General features: G+C 37.4%; 1 long non-coding RNA gene across 1 annotated transcript; it reads left to right on the top strand.

Annotated features, from left to right (window-relative positions):
* The first annotated feature begins 30 nt into the window (after nt 1-30).
* LOC102597341 (uncharacterized) lies at nt 31-4,864 on the top strand. The gene is made up of 5 exons (XR_368066.2): nt 31-529; nt 976-1,090; nt 1,497-1,592; nt 4,098-4,283; nt 4,595-4,864. It is a non-coding gene; the product is annotated as an uncharacterized lncRNA (long non-coding RNA).
* Nucleotides 4,865-5,568: the final 704 nt, after the last annotated feature.

The following is a 5,568-nucleotide window of genomic DNA, read 5'->3' as shown; positions in this document are numbered from 1 at the left end:
TTTTGATTTTCTTTACTTGAGGACAAACAAAGTTTCTAAGTCGGGGGTGTTGATGAGTGGTGGATTCCCACTCATTTGAGGCTCTTTTCGTAGTTATTTTGGCTTGCTTTAGTTTAGAATTGGTGCTTTTAATGTGGGTTTTTTTCATATTTGTAGGAAAATGAAATGGAGAGCTGATTTAAGAGATATTTGAAGAAACCAAGTGAACTTGAAGCAAAAAGAGGTCAAGAGCTGAAAATGCAATTTCTGGCAGGGAAAGTACCCTTCGCGAACGCGCTTGAAGAAACCCAGTGAACTTTATCTGCCTATTTGAATGTCTTCATATAGGGGAAGAAATTTGCTAAACCTGAACTCGAATCATGCATTGAGGAGTTTGAAGAAAGGTTGAATAAATTCGACATTGAGAGGAAGGAACAAGAACTTACTGCCAAAACTGCTCAAAGCCATCAACAGAAAGTGGAGAGCTTGGAGAGCATCACAGTGACTGTAAAAGAAGAAAAGGAAATTGGTGAATCTGAAATTACTGCAGGTAGTTTTCTCCAAATCTATTGTCTGTTCATTCAGTTATTACTATTTCATGTTTCATTTACAAGGTTCTCATTTTGAAAAAATTTAAGGCGGAGGGAACTAGAGCTTAATGCTTATCTCTTTAATTTATACGGGTCATTTGTGCTTTTATTCATCCAATTAATTTAAAAACAATGTAGAGGAGGTAGTAGCTGTAAACAAAACATAACGTGGTAGTAACTTTGATAAATAGTTGGTCCTTCACTACAACTTTTTTTTCATAAATCCATATAAAATTTAAATGATGGTTTTTTTTTAGAATTTTACATTTAAGAGTAGATACTGATAAAAAAGCTCTAAAGTCATTTTGGCGAGAGAGTTGGAGATATATAAAGAGGCTCATCGCGCTTTTGAATATTTCTGTTTGCCTCCATTCTTCCGTCTCTTTCAATCATCTGTTACTCTCAGTAGCATCAAGAAGATTAGCAATGGAGTAGCAGCACAAGAATCAGAAGGTATGCAAGACCAAAATGATGAAATCGAGGATGTTCAAGAGGGCCCTTTCCCTGTTGAGCAACTTCAGGTTTCACAATTTCCCTTTTCCTTCTTGAATTGAGGGGTTATACATATAAAGTTTTGTCTTGCTCTTTGTTTTATGTCATTCTTATGATAAGCTGATGCTTTTACCTTCACCCATTTCCCCTTTTCCTCTAATCCATAATCTCGATTTTCTTGTTCTTTTGGGTGTCATTTCCTAACCCAGATGTTTTTTTTCCAATTTTAATTCAACTCCTCTGGAATCTTGGATTGGGGTAGCCATTCTTATGATAATTAATGATTGTTTATGACTTCAGATTCAATGTGTACCTGGGTCTGATCTTGAATTGTGCTTCTGTGTTAAATCTTGAATCTTAAATTGTGTTCTGGGTTGAATCTTTAATTGTACAAAACTGAATTTCGTGACGCTGTAAATTGAAATCATTTCTTAGTCCCTCTCTAGGCAGGTTTATGCCACAGAGAAGTAATACCACTGCCAAAGAGGAGAGAAAAATTCAGATCCAATTGCAACTTTCACACACGATCTAGTAAGTCTGTTTCTCTTCCAGTGAAAATCTCTGTGATTGTTGGGGGGCCTTACAGTTTCTAGCATAATATCGTTATTATAGCATTCTGAAGTTCTCATTTTGACATCCTGTTAGCCGTATATTGGGAATTTCATTCCGATCCATGTTTATTAGAGCTTTTCCTTCATTTTGGACTTCTTGTATTGAATTATATGTTAATCTTTGACTACCTCAAAACAGAAACTTGATTAGCAAAAAATCCGCTAGCATGATGCCCTCCCTTAGTGTATGCTCGATTTCCACATCTCTATGAGCCATTAATCTGCTTATCATCTTGATTTCACAAGCCATGATACGTGGGACTTCCCATATTCCATCTAGTATCTGTTTGATTGTGAAGAATCAGTTTCAAGGATAACAGGCAGCAAATTGTTTAAAATATAAAAATTCCAGTCCACTTCTCAACGCCACTACTTCTGCCTCTAAACTTGTAGCACTTTCCTAGCTTTTAGCTTCAGCAACTATAAACTCTCCTGCATTATTTCTAATGCAGAAAGCACTTGCACTAGGTCCCGGATTTCCTTTTGAAGCTCCATCTGAATTGTACTTATAGACACCTTCGTAAGGTAGTTTCCACTTCACCACTTTACATTCAATTAATGGATAGGCTTCAAAGAATTTCAGGATCAGAGGCCAACTATCAGGGATGTTCCTCAACCAAGGATACCTTGTAATTGCCAAGTAGTGAAGGTTCCTATTAATCTCCATCATCATACCTTGCACAGACATCTTACCACCATGCCTTATCATATTCATCATCTTCAAAATTTGCCACATTATAAAAGTAGGGACAGCTTTAAAAAGTGGTCTGAGTTTGACAGAACATGTAGCATTCCACCATTTAAACATGGTGTCTTTCAGATGTGGGAAAGGGCCTCGCAAACCTGGTGCTGCTGCAAAAGTTTTCCACAAAGTGGTAGCTACTGGACAAGTAATAAAAAAATGCTCGTAGGATTCTTTGGCTAATTGTTTTACAACAACACCACCGTACATCATCTACCAGGGCTATTCGTATTAGAAATTCCCCAATTGGGAGCTTCTTTTTCCATAACCTCCATATGAAAAAAGAGACTTTAAAAGGAATTCCTTTTTCCCAAATGAACTTGAATTCTTCTTGTTACTTGTATTTCTCAAAATATTCCAAGCACTATTAACATTGAATTTTCCTGAGCTGTGTGCCATCCACCATAGCTTGTCCCACTCATCTGTATCCTCTCCACATCCAACTTTATAAATAATGTGATTACATACCTCCTCCGGAAAAAGAGGATTTAGCAAATTGTCATTCCGCCTTCGTTGTGACCTTAACTAATTCACACTAAGTTGCTCGGACTCGGATGCGGGTGTCTGATATGGGTTCGGATCTAGAGGTCGAATCCTTCATGATCTAATTTTTAAGATTCGGGGATATGGATCCATGTATGGATATGGGTGTGGGGATTCACCTAAATATAATTAAAATATCTAAAAATAGAGTTATAAAACCGAATTATGAGATATTAGCAAAGGGGCGTGATCAGATCCAACTCTAGCCTGATGATCCAATTCTACACTTCCCAAAAGGCCCAGAAAAGCTTGATTAAGAACAATCTTGTCCAGCCTTTTGAAAATATAAGCATCATCTATTCTCCCATTCCACCATGTAAAAGGGCTACCTTTGAAATTAATATAAAAAAGATCACAGGAATTAATGCTAAAAGCAAAGTCGTTATATTCAGTTGGATATACAGGAAGTCTTCCAATCTTCTCCTCATCATTCATAATAACATTGAAACCCCCACAAACAAGCCAGGGAAGTCTCATGTTCTGACTCAAGAGGTAAATATCATCCCACAACTGTAATCTCTCAGTAGCTTCACACTTAGCATATACCGTAGTGGTAATTACCTTGGAAAGAAAGCTGAATAGTGAGTTGTTGGTCTGAATCTGCCAGTACTTCTACATGAATTGCTCTTGTACAAAAACCCAATTTTTTCCATTTTGATTATAGTTTGCATAATGCCTGCCCAATATCCTCTTGTAACTTTGTATATGCCTAATATATTGAAAAGGTTCCATCAATGCAATAATGGAAATATCATTATGTCGGTGTAGCATTTGCACTCTGTGAAAAGAATGTTAGGATTTTACAGATCTAATGTTTCAAAATAAAGCTTTTAAATTCATTAATACTTGATTTTCCACTCCTCCTAGGAAGTGTCCTTGTAGGTTTACTATTAACTCTGGCCTTGCACTTTTTAGCTTTTAAGAATGCGTGTGGAGATAAATCAGGATCCTTCACCAACTGATTGATATTTTGATGTCCCTCTCTTTCCTCTTTATCTTCTCTTTTACCATCTTTATCCTGATTATTTATCTGTACTGCAACTCCTGTGATACCCGTTAGGTGATGAGAAACAAATTCATGTAGTACTTGCACGGGAGAAGCTTGCTTTTGGGCCAATTCTAATTGTGCTTTTGTTGCAGGTACAATCTCCTTGTGTTGATCATTAGTCTTAATCAACAATTGTTTCTGGGACACAGTGGGTACCTTGCAATCATATCAGAATCATCACCTACTACCTCAACACTAGTAAAATCCACTTTGAAGTGGTTCATGGAACTCTGCCAATGCTAGGGCCTCTTTCTCGACTTGCTCCGCATCTGCTACAGGTTTGTTTTTCTCAAATATTGTAACTGTTGCTTCATTATTCAGTATTTGATATTGAGGACTACTCTTGCTATTGATTTCATTATCTTGAGGACCTTGCATCTGTTGTGGTTTCTCTCTTCCTTCCCCACTATATCGAGGACTTGATTTGCCACTGCCATGGTGTTGTTGATGATGTATTTGTAGCAATGTGTTACCTATCTTGCTTGCATTTTCTTGCTGCCTTTGTGAGACTTGATGTGCTATTTGTTTTGTGCTGGATCCGAGTGCAACTTCTTTTCCTCCCGTTTTCTGATGGTTTGCTCCTCTGTAGCATTTCTAAAGGGAAAGCTGAGGAGCTTATGTGGTAGCAGTGCTTCGGATGAGGAGGACCTCACATTTCCTACCGGCTCGAGCTGAGAGTGATGCAATTCAGGGAGTTCCTCGTATTCTCTTTTGATATTTTGATTGTGTGGACACCATCTCATTTTCAGTTGGGGGTGCCTCCCTTGTAGTCATTTTGTTGATTGTTTTTGCATACAATGATTGTGCCCTTGTCGGGCATACTTTTCTTTCTTTGTTATGGATTGGTGTGCCCTTGTCGGGATTTGATATTGTGGATGTTTCTGTGGATATTGTGTTAAATTGGTCTATTTTAGTTTTTGATTTGTAGTTTGTAGCTTCTTTGTTTTTCTTTTGATAATAAGATTTGGATTGACGATGCCCGATGATGGATAGAGAGTGATGACTTTCTTAATGGTAAATTATCGATTGCTTGTGAGTGTTTGATTGGCGTTGATTGTGGCAAATTCTGAGTAGCTGTTCCCGAATAGATGCATGATGTTGCATGATGATGGATTTGTTGATGGCTTTTTTAAGGGCAAAATCATCGTCTTTTTGGGAAGGTTTTGACTTGGTTGGTACTAAGAGCATAGTCATGCATGTGAATAGCGTTGAGCATACCTCTCCATTTTTAAAAGGTTGATCATGTTACGAATGATTTTGTGACAACTCTTACCACTCTTTTTGTGACTTTTGATTCGTTAGCGGTTAAAATGTTCAATACTACTTGTATTTTTAAAAGGAAGTAAGATTTTGAACCATCTTGATTGATTTGCAGGCCATGTGTGGTGAGTTGTTGAATAATGCCTTGTGTTTGCTTTTGTCACCTAGAACTTGCCCGGTTGGTCTTGATTGAGTTTTGTTGGAAAAATGATCTTAGGCTTTTTTTATGTTCTTGAAGTCCACTTGGCCTAAAAATCCCACCTTTGTACTAAATATATCCTTAGTTGTCCCCTTTGAGCCTAA

The sequence above is a fragment of the Solanum tuberosum genome, unplaced genomic scaffold (assembly GCF_000226075.1).
Source record: "Solanum tuberosum cultivar DM 1-3 516 R44 unplaced genomic scaffold, SolTub_3.0 scf00231, whole genome shotgun sequence".
NCBI lineage: Eukaryota > Viridiplantae > Streptophyta > Magnoliopsida > Solanales > Solanaceae > Solanum > Solanum tuberosum.
The sequence above is the reverse complement of the archived record's forward strand: the minus strand, read 5'-3'. Positions and strand labels throughout refer to the sequence as shown.